At 40.8% G+C, this 14,172-nt stretch overlaps 1 protein-coding gene across 14 annotated transcripts in view; it reads right to left on the bottom strand.

The window, feature by feature from the left end:
• LOC147011933 (trinucleotide repeat-containing gene 6C protein-like) overlaps positions 1-14,172 on the bottom strand; it is a 356,840-nt gene that overhangs the window by 119,229 nt on the left and 223,439 nt on the right. The window lies entirely within an intron of this gene.

Here is a 14,172-nt window from a genome sequence, read left to right on the forward strand (position 1 = left end):
TCAATCTTCAATCAAGTTTTCTCTTGTGGCCATGTCAAGGGAGGTTGGCTACAGTGTCATGGGCCTTAAACTTCCTGATAACATTACGTACGGTGGACACAGGAACTTAAAGGTCTCTGGAAATGAACTTGTTGCCTTGAGATTGTCCATGCTTGGCTACAATCTTGTGTCTGACCTCCTCAGACAATTCTCTGGTTTTCTTTCTTTTCTCCATTCTCATTGCAGTTCACACAGTGACACAAAACAGCAGAATGACAACTTTTCTCTATTCAAACTGGTTGAATGAGTGATTTTTATATTACAGGTACCAACAACTCATCATAGGCGAGTTCAATTCCAAAGAAAAGGAGAATCACCTGCATGGAATTCTAATATTTCTAACAACTTCTAAAAGGTATCGTATAATATTGTCCGGGCCATTTTAGGATTTCTGTGTGGAATAAGCTCAGATTTAATAAAATTTTCAGCTTTTTTTCTTCTTTTCCACTGCAAACCAAAGAAATACATATGTGGATACCAAAAGATTTTTTTTGAATTCCAACAATTTTCTGGAAGAAATTGTGCATTATTTGAAAAAAGTGCGAGGGTGCCAATATTTTTGGCCATGACTAATTCATGGATGCCCCCAAAAGACTGGAAAGGGTCTTGAATCTGAATATACAAGATTTTCAGGGATGATAATGGGCGATTAGTATTCTTCAATTCCTTCATGTGACCTGTTGAGCCATGTTAATGATATGCTGTCTTCATGCTAATAGGATGATATGCCATGTTAATGATATGCCAATAGGATACATCATGCATCCGTAAATACTCATTTACGTTTTTGATGCCAAATACATAATGGCTTTTCTCTTTCCATTGGGAATGCCTCGAGCAGTTAGGCATTTGTTGCCCACTTTAATAGGAAAGTAAGTCTTGATATTTGAGCTTTTTCCTGTAGTATGCATTTGTCAGATTCTCCTCCTCTCCTGGTACAGGATGTTTTTTTTTTATTTGAGAACCCGAAATAATTCCCAGACACTAAAAACTATATCAGCTAGGAACCTAATTATTTTGTGTAAATGTAACCAAATGTTACAGAAAGACCTAACATAATCATGCCTGGTGTTGGCTTAATGGTTAGGGTGGTGGGCTTTGGATCCTCAGGCCCTGAGTTCAAACCCTGCTCAGCTGTTGAATTTATACCAGGTGGGGTTAACTCGGTCTGTCATCCTTCCGAGGTTGGCAAAATGAGTGGCAGCATGCTGGTATACGGTGTCAGAGTGGCGACCTGTCCAGGATTGTGCCCAATTGCCAAGGAGACTGCTTAAGCAGCACCAACGCTCTACACAGAGTATAGTCCCAATCTCCTCTCCGAACATGATCCACACAATTGAGTTCCTTAAATGAAGTGCTGAAAGTGTCCATCACCATGTTACAGGCACAAATTCATTCTTCGCAGCATGCTCTCCGACACAGAGTGTAGTATTTCTTGAGGAATATTGCTGATTGCGTCACTGATTATTGCTTTTGATTCACCAAGGGTGCATGGATTTGTTGCGTACACTATATCTTTCAAATCTCCCCACAAAAAGAAATCTGGTGATCGAGATGGCCACACTGACTTGACACTAAGTGGTCACCAAAGAGTAGCCTACGTTTGTACATGCTGTATCGCGAAATGCAACTCGTGGCACGATCTTGCAGAAACCATCCTTGTTCGATTTTGTCTCTGTAAGGTGGCCAAATAACTTTATATTGATGTAATGTTATGAGTTTCCTGTTTCTGCGAAGAAAATTGCGCCAATAATTCATTGCCGACTTACAGAACACAAAACACCAATTTTTGCGGAATGCAATGGCCTTTCATGCATTGCATAAGGTTGTTCACTTATCTATAAACAAGTGTTTTGTGAATTTACATGCCCAGAAAGATGAAATCATGCTTCGTCTGTAAAAAAAAAACACAACATCCAAAACATTGTCTTGTTGTCTTACCATCCTCTGGAACCACTCACAGTAAGCTACATGTTTCTCTTTATCTGGCTCCAATAAACTGATTAATTTTGTAGGGATAAAGTTTGAGTGTCTTGACCGCCTTCCTTGCACTGGAATATGAACAGTGAGCTCTTTGTGCATCTTTCTGTAACATTAGGCTACATTTACGCAAAATATTAGGTTGCTAACAGATATAGTTTTTCATGTATTGGAATTATTTAGGATTCTCAAATAAAAGAAAAAAAAAGAAAGAAAGAAAAAAAAAATCACCCTGTACAATCAGCTCCATGATAATAACTTCTTTTCTGAATATAGAGCGTCTGTTCATTTCACCGTTTTGGTGATTTGTATATTATTGACATATTTTTCAGTCATTCTTAGTGTCCAGTCAATAGCTCTCCACCGGATTTTTCTCGCTTCAATTTTCAGATCAGCTCATATTTTTTTTGTTTGTAGGCTGTACTGTCATCTGTGATAAATGGAACGGTATTGATGTAGTCTACATTGTTGTGATTTGCTACATTTTGGTCTGCTTCTTCTGTAAGTGGGATCAAACTGATAGCAATTACCTCGCAGGATTTGATCGGGTTGACAATTACATCTTCGACTTTGGAGTGAGTAGTTGCAACCATTGAAGTTATGGAAAAGTGTGCAGTAGTGATAGCTGACAATATCCCAGATTGCTCGTTACCTACAATATCAGGTTGGCTGGAGAAGGCTGGAGATGATGTGAAATGGAGATGTATGATGACCATGTATGGAGAGGATGCAAAACAGCATTAGTTGAGGTGTCCAAATACAGTATATAGTAGTTTCCTCCATGACGTGGTGACTTTCATGGCTGAGTCCAATTTAAGCCAATGTCCTTGATTTGCACAGCCACAGACATATACTATCCCATCTTCCTCAGTCAATATCCTTCATGAGGTGAGTAACACAGCTTCTACGCTCTTGGTTTTATATCTTTTGTCAACCTCTGGTGTGCTGCTTGTATCCTAAACCTGTTTTACTGGATATATATATATATATATATATATATATATATATATATATATATATATATATATATATATATATATATATATATATATATATATATATATTGTTACGGCCATGGAAATTCGCAGAACACCATAAAGGTCCTTTGTTCAGTTATATCGATAAGTCCGTGTTCAGTTAGATTTCCCCACCGTTGTATAATGGCATTTATTCGTGTCGACAGGGCTGTGATCTTTGAGTTAGCCGTTATTCTTTACTATCGTTATTTTGGACGAACCGCTTCACACAACCACCCTAACCACAAAGCCCCACCAATTACAACAAACACGATCACCTCAACCCTCATAACCACACCACCGCGTTTCCACCTCGGCACACGGTTGCCAGAGGCCTGGCCTTCGTCGAGGGAAAACAGGCGGCCCCCGTTTCCCCCTCCCCCGGACGAATGGCGTCGCCACGTGAATTTCACCCTGCAAGGGACAAAGAGAACTACCGCGGCGGTGCGCGTCCCTAATTTGGCGGGAAAACGCTTCCTTCGAGAAGTTCCCCCCTTTGTTCTGGAAGTTTCCCACATGTTCTGGAAGGAGGGCGGGGCAAGAGCGGAGGGGCGGAGCGTGGGTAATAAAAAGGCGCACGGAGCGCGCTCTCTCTCTCTCTCTCTCTCTCTCTCTCTCTCTCTCTCTCTCTCTCTCTCTCTCTCTCTCTCTCTCTCTCTCTCTCTCTCTCTCTCTCTCTCTCTCTCTCTCTCTCTCTCTCTCTCTCTCTCTCTCTCTCTCTCTCTCTCTCTCTCTCTCTCTCTAACTCTCTCTCTCTCTCTCTCTCTCTCTCTCTCTCTCTCTCTCTCTCTCTCTCTCTCTCTCTCAAACTCTCTCTCTCTCTCTCTCTCTCTCTGGAGTTGCTGCTGGGGTTGCTGTCGTTACTGGTGTGGTTTTGCTGCTGCTGGACGCAGTGTAAGGAGCTGTGCTGCTGCTGCCGGAGATCTGGGCTCGTGTCCGAGTTGGGAGCTTGGAGCGGTGAGTCGGTGGAGGTCCGGGCGTCGTGAAGGAGACGCGGGCTGGAGGCGCAGCCCTGCTGTGTCGCGCGAACCTGCGCGTGCGTGTGGGGAGAGCCGGAGAGAGCTCGCCTGCCGCTTGGCAAGGCCCGAGCTCAACCGCGGCGACGGGACGTCGCGACTCGCCCCATCAAGGCACCACGAGGGTGCAGGTAACCTTCAACGGTCTCGTGGGGCCCTTTCGGTCACCAAAGCCCCACGTTATAAAGGCCCACGGGCCCAGTCTGACTTCCTTGTCTGTGAGGGGGTCTTTTCTTTGCTTTTCTTTTGAGTGAATGTTGTAGCGCCGAGTCTTTCAAGTAGAACTGTTGTTAAGTAAATGATACAACCGACTAATAACCATAGTCGGTTGTAGTGTTTTTGCCTTGCTCGTGTCTTATCCCCTTCCCACATTGATTGCATACCCGCATACGTGCATCCCTGTTTACGTGTAAAATAAATGTGCTTGTGTGAATGTTAACCCATTTGTCGTGTCCTTTTTCCCCCCATTGAAGTGCCTTAGTGTTTTTCGTAATACTAGTTGGTTTTTGAATACTGATAATAGAATCGGGTCTGGCGATAATACCCGCTCGGTTATCCCAGAACGGAACGAACCGCTTGAGCGGTTCATGTCCAAACAGGCCTTTGCCGAGGTACGGTCCCTCGGTAGGTTACCCGCGCGAATACTTAGGTATATCGATATTCGGCGATTGACCCTGTCACGCATGGGTAGAATACGGACTGGGCCATGGTGTGCGTTGAAGCCACACCCGTGACTGGTACTCTGCATTGTTCCGGGAAGTCACGACTGAATTGCTCGTCCGGTGGGCGTGCGGCTGCCATTGGCTAAAGCAGTCGTTTGCACGCCGGGCGGGCGGAAGATTCGTAACAATATATATATATATATATATATATATATATATATATATATATATATATATATATATATATATATATATTATATATATTTGACTTTTTGTTATAGGTGACTATTGCAATAGTACGGTAACAATCGTATGAAGAGGTCCATGTGGGAGGGAGTTGTAGATTAGTTGTGTGGGTTGGTGTAATTGTATATTACATTTATTGTGGGATTGAGATGAAAAAATGTCAATATATATCATGATGGCAATCTGTAAAAGGATTGTGGTGTCATTCCTGCTTTGGTTGTTTTGGTGGATTCCTTCCTGAAATGTTTTTTTGTGAATTGTTTGTGTTGTTTTGTTTATTTATTTATTTTTCTTGGGGGGGGTGGGAGAGAATAATAGTTCTGTTTATTCTAGGGCCTTTTCCTTCGTAAATTATGCATACTGCAGTTACTTTGCAATCCACAGCAGATTATGGCAGAGTTTCTCAGTCTGCGCATGGGTAAATGCCATTCAACGGTTAAGCGAACTGCCCATTGCCAAACAAGTTTGATTTCTTTGAAAATGTTATGGTATGAATGCAATACCCCAGAGACAATTTCGCTTCCTCACAATAGAATAATAGTAATTTTTGCTTCAGCCATTATTGGGCTGGTCTGGCTGAAAAGAAAGAAAGAAAGAAAGAAAGAAAGAACAAAAGAAAGAAGTACAATTTGTCGGTTTCGCGATCACCCGATTTGATACTCCAGTGATTTATTCTGGCCTTTTTATCCATCTTGGTAGTTATGAAACATTCAAGAATTAAAAGGTATGGCTCATGACTCCACTCTACAGCAGACTTTTCAGAGCATCATTTTGTACACATTTGATGCAGTGGCCATTTTTCCCCATGCCATCCCTGCATACGTAGTCGTATTGTTCTCCATGATATATTTGAAGCTGCTTGAAATTAAACCTATTTTGTACATTACTGTGAAATACCCTTATCTACAATACGTTTGTTGAAAACAAGCACACAGGCAAATAAGTAAACACATTGCATGCAGCCACATGAAGCCAGGACTGCAGAGCAAAACAACCGATTCCAAATTAACCCTTGAAATCCACAACAGTGCGTTTAAGAAATTGTTGTAGCATTACGGATGCCTTTCCTGTGTTGGGAGGAAAACAGATGCTGCAACAAAGACAATGAAGTATCCGGTCTGCCTTTGAAGTGGTACTTATCCTTGTTTTTAAAAAGGTAATCTGCATAAAGGCCCCATGAATAAAGGTCAATCAGGAAACCCTGAAAACTAGACACCACCACCACCCCCACCATTTACAGACTCATTCTCCCTGGAACACCTTCACACTAGTTGTTCTCAAACCAATCCATTCACAAGTACAACGCAAGATAAAGCAAAGCAAGCTCTAACACAAACAGGCTGTTTTGTAATGAAAGGACAAAAAATCAAATAAAAACTTTCATGGCAAATAATTCCAAGTAAGCTGCAAAATGTTTTCGTGCAAGTATAAAGCAAGCATGCATCCAAGTAAGCCCGTCTGGCATTAGTTGGTGGACGTTAAAGATCCCACTATATCGTTCGCAAAGAGTAGGCAAGCTATCGCCGACACTATGAACAAATTACAAATTCCTGTACTGACGACTGCTCGGAGAGAGATGACAAACCGCCTCTCATGACATTTGGCCACAAACTGCTTTGGCAGAACCAATGCTCTGTACACAGAGTATGGTACATCGGATCACAAAGCAAGCACGGTGAGAAACAGATTGTATAGCAAGGAAATGCTTCACTCCTTTAGACAACTGGAATAAGTTAAAGAGACCACTTCCATCCACCACCCACTCCACACCCAACCTCCTTCTCCAACTCCAAATTTTCTCACTCTTGTCTGAAATTGCATGCGTTAAGTCCATTTTTTTGTTTTAACACACGAAAAGTACAACAAGATATATTTATGTGCACACAAAACATTTTATCATTTTCATCAACAGTTTGTCGATACCCCAAATCTAACTGTTCCGTTGCTTGTGTGATGGCCTTTCAATCTGTCATCCAGCTCCACCACAATGTTAACATCCCACCCAAATGTGCCCTTTGGCATTCTCCTGTATGCCCTACATCATTCGCAGATGTCACTCTCACTCATTACTCAAAAACCATGGGAAGAATGGTTTAAAAACAAGATATTTAAATTTCATCGGTGTGCTAAACACAAAGCAAATATTTGGAAGTAGTTTTTGAAACCAGTTTTCGATTCATGATTACCTCTGCCACTGAAGATAGACAGAGGTTATGTTTTCACCCGTATCTGTCTGTCTGTGAACAGGATATCTCAAAAAGTTGTGCATAGATTTGGATGAAATTTGGTGGAGAGGTTTGGTGTGCGACAAGGAAGAAATGATTAGATTTTGGCGAAGATCCGGATCAGGATTTGAGAATTTTTAAAGTCATTCTTCACCATTGAATGATGGGTCTAAAATCGATATGTAGCACAATATCTCAGAAAGTTGTGGACGAGTTATGACAAAACTAGGTGGATGATTTGGTGAGGTGATGACAAGAACAAGTCGATTCGATTAAAATCTATTCTGGTTCAAGTGTGGATCCATAATCCGGTCTACCAGAGGGATACAAAACGTAAACCGTTCAGCCTGGCGGAAGTATGCGTTCTACCGAGTGCCCTTCTAGTTAACCTCCGCCATCGAAGATCAGAGGTTAATTTTCACCCATTTGTTTGTTTGTGAACAGTATTACGGAAAAACTCCTTGACGGATTTCGACGAAACTTGGCGGGGGGGGGGTTAGGTATGGTCCAAGAATCATGCCATTAGATTTTGGACTTGGTCCCCCCCCCAAAAAAAATTTGTTAGAGAAAAAAGTTTTTTTTTACATTTCTACATGTTTTTAGTGATTTCCAACCCCCCCCCAAAAAAATTGTTACCCCCCCCCAAAAAAGAGAATTTTTTTTTGCATTTCTTCATGTTTTAAGTGATTTCCAACCCCCCCCCCAAAAAAAAATTGGAGAAAAAAAATTTTTGCAACTTTTTTTCAACAAAATTTAGATTTCTTTTTTCTGCATTTCTACATGTTTTAAGTGATTTCCAACCCCCCCCCCCCAAAAAAAAAAGTTGGAGAAAAGAACTATAACTGTCAGCACTGTTGACATCATATTTAATGAATAAGATATAAGGTTCACTTGAGTGACCCAGCAGTATTGGCGGCGGAGGTTTTGCACTCTCCCGAGCGCTACCCCTCCAGTTAACCTATTGGCGGCGGAGGTTTTGCACTCTCCCGAGTGCTCCCCCTCCAGTTAACCTCCACCATCGAAGATGGACGGAGGTTACTGTTTTCACCCCTGTCTGTTTGTTTGTTTGTGAACAGTATTACGGAAAAACTCCTGGACGGATTTCGACGAAACTTGGTGGGGGGATTAGGTATGGTCCAAGGATCATGCCATTAGATTTTGGACCTGGTCCAAAGTCCAATATGGCCGCTATGGTGGCCATTTTGAAAAAAATATTTGAATTTTTGTTTATGCATTTCTACATGTTTTAAGTAATTTCCAAACAAAAAAAAATGTTAGAGAAAAAATAATTTTGCATGTTTTTTTCAAAAAAATTTCGATTTTATTTGAAAAATATTTGAATTTTTTTTTTTTGCATTTCTACATGTTTTAAGTGATTTCCAACCCCCAAAAAATTGTTAGAGGAAAAAAAAGAAAAAGAGAAATTTTGCACCTTTTCTTTCAAAAAAATTTCGATTTTTTTTGGCATTTCTACATGCGCGTCGATCTAGTTTAGTTTAATCAATCGTGGTTCAGTAGAGTCTGATCCGTTTTGACCTACAATGAATAGGATATCAGGTTCACTTAAGTGACCAGCAGTATTGGCGGCAGAGGTTTTGCACTCTACTGAGTGCTCCCCCTCTAGTTTTAACTGTTTTACTCAATGACATGTTTTCTATCAGCCCAGTCTCTACTGCAACTTGAGGGCTCCGACGAAGCTGGGGGAAACACTTTGGGTTACATGGCATTGGAGCCCCAATGTTCCAAAAATGCCACAAAGGAAATTCAGTTGATTGTATCCAACAGTACAACAATGAAATTCAGAAATCTGAAAGTTGTTTGTGTTTATTCACCTTCGGATGGATGGTAGGACAAAAAGTATTGAAATTCAAATGTTATTTGGAGTAACATACTTTACCCCAATGGTCTTCCGAAGATCAACATGGAATCCTATAGCAGAGTGAAGCATTGAAAATAAATAAATGATTTTTCACACATCAGTTTTTTCACCACACATCAACAAAACTGAAGTACTGTACTTTCATTTGTGAAATATTGTTTATTGATTCGTGACAATTGATGAGGGGAAATGTTAACATCATTACCTTTATTTGTAGCTGAAGAATCACATGGAAACTCTCACTGTGCAGGTATTTGAAAAGTTACTCAAACAAAACCCTGTTTTTACTTTTGACTCATTTAGTGATATGCAGATGCAGATTCCCAAGTAGTGTATAGTGGTGTTTTTAATAAGGGCAGATTTGCAGGTAATGTTGGTAGCAGGTTTAATAGTGAATCATCTACTTTGCATTTGATATCAAATGCGGCCATTCTGGAGCAGGGAGAGCTGCATCTCGAGGAACGCCATGCTTTAGCTGCGAATAAACGGAAATTTTGGTTGTGATGTTAAAATCTGAAAATCTCTCTCTGGAATAGAAAAACATTGTGCCCCGGTAATCGAGCTTCACAAAAAAAGTTTGCGGTTATGTTGAAAAAGTAAAAGCACCTGTATTTCCTTGTATTATTATGCTGAAAAATAACCAACATAAACTTAACTTCTTCACCATATAATCAACAGCGTAGAATAAATCAAATTGAGAAATTGATTGCCAAACTTATGATTACTACTGCTCCTACTTACTCTTCTTCTTCTTTTTTTTCACAACCCCTATTATTTCCACCTTCTTGTGGGGTCAGCTAGGGAATGTGGACATTTAAGTTCAGTAAAATTTAAGGCAAATTTAAGTTAGCCAATGTAAAAAAAATTTTACTATTCGGGTTTTAATCCGATTTCATAAAGACTTGCACATGTGGTTGTCATACAAGGAAGAATCAAGGTCTCGTACAAGCCATCGTGATGAACCAATTTAAAGGTCAACAGAATCAGAATTTTTTTTTTTCATTTCATGTTGATGCGATTATATATTAATTTTTAAGTAATAAACAAAGAACTGAACATGGTTTTTAATTCTAATAATTTTTGAAGCGTTACAGTTAAGAAAAGTAAACCCATCGGGTACCAGCACTAAAAATTTCCAGAAAACTGCGATGACCTAAGAAGTAGAAGAAAAAAAAATAACGAAAAAGAATTTCTTAGAATCGGAATTTGATGTGAATGAGTTAATGGATATGGCTCTGTCTGCGTTAAATGTCAATGCACTGCTACGTTTGATCTCAATTAAAGGTCATAAATAAATAAAACAAAGGCCTCATGACCCTTGACCTTGTCATCTTGTAGTTCATAGCATTCTTCCACTCACAGATCCATGTCAACATCTGAATCTCCTATTCATAGTCACCTCCATTTTTATCATCGACAGGAAAAGATCACAGGACCTTTGACTTTTGACCCAAAATTGAATCAGTTCATCTTTGCATCAGAGTACATACTTCCACCAGGTTTGGTCAAAATCCCTTCAGCGGTTCACAAGTTATAGCGTTAATGAAAATCTGCTCCGCACGCACGGACAGACATTCCAAAAACACAATGGCTCTGATGCCTTTGACTGAGAAGGCATAAAAACAACAAGCCCAATGTTCAGTGGAAAAAAAAGCAATGTGGTTGACAAATCAAGAAAAGACAGCATGGCTGTGATGAAATGTGCTCACAGGCAAAACATCAAATATATGCAGCCTGTAAATGTATCACAACAAGAAAACGATGTGGATCGGAACCTTTAAACAAAGCAGGTCTCAGACAGCTGAAGGTGGAAATCAAAAAATAACAACTAGAAGGGCACTCAGTAGAGCGCATACCTCCGCCACGTAATGCCTAAGGCACAAGAACATATCAAGCCCAATGCGTTTTTGAAATATTGTGCTATATAATCGTTTTTGGCTCTTCCTCTCAATGGTGAAGAATCACTTCAAAAATTAAATAAATCTCACATCCAGATCCGGATTCGGATCTTCACCAAAATCAAATTAATTCGTCCTTGTCACGCACCCAACCTGCCCATCAAATTTCATCCGGATCCAGACAACTTTTTGAGATATTGTGCACACAGACAGACAGACGAACAGACAAACAGAAAGGTTATTCTCCTTCACCTTCAGTGGTGGAGGTAATAACCTTGCAAAACTTTAGTTTTAGCCACCATTCACATCAAAGCGATGCCAGCAAATGGGTGGAAAAATGACAGCGTTTTGCTGGAAGCTGGTGCGATGCGAATGGGACCAAGTGGTGACAAGCAGCAGGTTTTGAAAAAAAGAAAGCCAAAAAATGACACCAAAAGGAGTAAAGGAATCTTGCAAGGAGAGGGTTAGTCGAAGATCCTTGCAGAGGAAAGGATGCGAGTAAAGAAACAAAGGGTACAAAAGGCATACTGGGAACAATTCCCGCATGCCTTTTGCTGGTGCCACATTTACCATTTTAAAAATCAATACTTGCACCTTTAAAACCATTCGTACAATCGATGCAAACCACATCCAACCACCTCCCAGCTTGCCCTTCAGTGCCTCACAACACCACCCCCACACATTCCCAAATCCGAATAGGAGTTAATTATTTGAAAAGGTGAATCGATATGCTTTTACAGCTTGGAAGGCAATGGACAATGCAATGAATTGAAATATGGCACCAAGGCATGATGACCAGACATTCAATAATGTCTAAACCTGTCCACAAACAAACATATGCACACTTTAATAACAGCATATATTGGATCCGGATAACAACGAAGCATAATCATCATGAGGCTGCGGCAAGAGGGATTTCAGAGTCTCCCCCCCACACACACACACTCTGTCTCTCTCTCTCCATCTCAATAATGTATTTGTCCTTGATGCATGTCCTGTGTACAAATTCGACCTTCGTATTGTACGTGATCTACCGTGCTCTCCGGCAATCAAGATAGACATGCTAGTCATTATAGAAAACAAAACAAATATCATAACAATAAAAACAATGATTTGCTTTCAACAATTACTCCAACATACAAAACGTGATGAAAACTTACTTTCAGAATTTGCACTATATTATATATATATATATATATATATATATATATATATATATATATATATATATATATATATATATATATATGCACAATTGCATATACATACATATATACATACATATACCCAGCAGATTACTTTGCGGTCAATGAACGCAACTTTTACCGCAAACCAAAAATACATCATTTATTTGTTTGTTGCCCACAGGGATCGACCTTTTTGCAAGCCTGACATATCTGAATGTTTTAGAGTCTTGTAATTAACCCCAGGATGGTACAAACTACAACGTTAGTAAAAACCCCATTGCTTTAGCTTCGGAAAACACTTTGATTTCTGGGACGGGCTGTCAGAATAGCTTCGAGGTATGTACTCCCTCCCGCCTTTGAATCTCGACCCAGCGATAAACTGTCACCCTGGTGTCTTGCACGAAGGGTGAGGCTTCAACGTCGCCCCCCCCACCCCCACCCCAATGTTCAGCCGAGTGCCCCGCCTGTGTGCTAGCCTGAGATGATGGATGTTAAATATCCTCCAGTGTCTTTTATGAAGAGCAGGTGAGTTGTAGCTGGTATGCTGAACAAAATACAAATTCCTTCATAAATCACCTTCAGTCTAATGGCGGGCATGGTGAACCGGTTGATGAGAGACATGGGGAAAAACGTTTCCAGGCTGATACCCCAAGAAGTTGGGAATAATTGTGGCCGTTAAGGAAGTAGTGTAGTTGTAGTGGTAGTCAGATGGAGGTAAACAGCTAGTAGATGTAGTTGTAGTAGTGGCAGTAGTAGTAGTAGTAGTAGTAGTAGTAGTAGTAGTAGTAGACGTAGACAAAGAACTTCTGATTTCAGGGAAATATTTTTTTCTTTACAGGAGTGAGGCTCATGGAAGAGCACAGCAGAACTGACAGTGGGACAAATATTAAGAGAATGAATGAAAAGGAAAAAGAGGAAAGGGAGGAGGGGAGGAAAATGAAACTAGGAAGTAAAATGGCTGAGTCAGGAAACATGAACGAGGGTAATAAAGATCATGAATTCGAATTGGGAATGATAAGTGATGGTGGTGCACTGCTTGCTAAAAGTCCTGAAGGGAAGAGTGAAACAGAACACGTTCTGGAAGGTGGTTCCATAGATGGGAGAAGTGAGGAAAAAAAAGAGTTGAGGTGTGAGGTCAGCCTGGATTTTGGAAGTTTAACCAGAAGAGGGTTACTGGAAAAAAATTTGCATTTGCCGGGGAGGGTGTGATTCCTGAGAGAGCAAATGGAACAATTTGGAGAAAAGATGGTTGAAAACAGAGCCTGCCTGCGATGTGAGAGCAACAGACGTTGTGCTTCGGCCTCATCACGGGAGATTTCAATAATTTGGAGGGCTTTAGAGTCCACAGAATACAAGAGAGATGGATGTGATGCTGGATCACCAACTCATAGAAGAGAACAGTACTGTTTGGAGCCATCGACAAAGGTCTTGTAGACTGAGAGTAGCTGGCTTTCCAGGGAAAGACTTGGATCGATGGAGAATGCCCAATTTGTAGCGAGCTTTTGAGGCCAATTTTGGTCTGTGGTCGCCCAAGAACAGGTCATAGCGGATGGCGAGGCCTAGAGGTTCAAGAGACTAAATCTCTCCCAGTGGATGACCATGGAAACACATAGGAGGGTTCATATGACAATCATTGCGGAATGACAGGTAAGGGTGAGACTAAGATTTTCAAGGGTCGAAGGACATGCTGCATTTACCACAACAGAGTTTGAGAGAGAGAGAGTTTGAGAGAGAGAGAGAGAGAGTTTGAGAGAGAGAGAGAGAGAGTTTGAGAGAGAGAGAGAGAGTTTGAGAGAGAGAGAGAGAGAGTTTGAGAGAGAGAGAGAGAGAGAGAGAGAGAGGGAGAGAGAGAGAGAGAGAGATTGAGAGAGAGAGAGAGAGTTTGAGAGAGAGAGAGAGAGTTTGAGAGAGAGAGAGAGAGAGTTTGAGAGAGAGAGAGAGAGAGTTTGAGAGAGAGAGAGAGAGAGCTTGAGAGAGAGAGAGAGAGAGAGTTTGAGAGAGAGAGAGAGAGAGAGTTTGAGAGA

The sequence above is a fragment of the Eptatretus burgeri genome, chromosome 15, assembly GCF_056783735.1.
Source record: "Eptatretus burgeri isolate ZD-2024b chromosome 15, Ebu_testis_v1, whole genome shotgun sequence".
In the NCBI taxonomy this organism is placed as follows: Eukaryota; Metazoa; Chordata; class Myxini; order Myxiniformes; family Myxinidae; genus Eptatretus; species Eptatretus burgeri.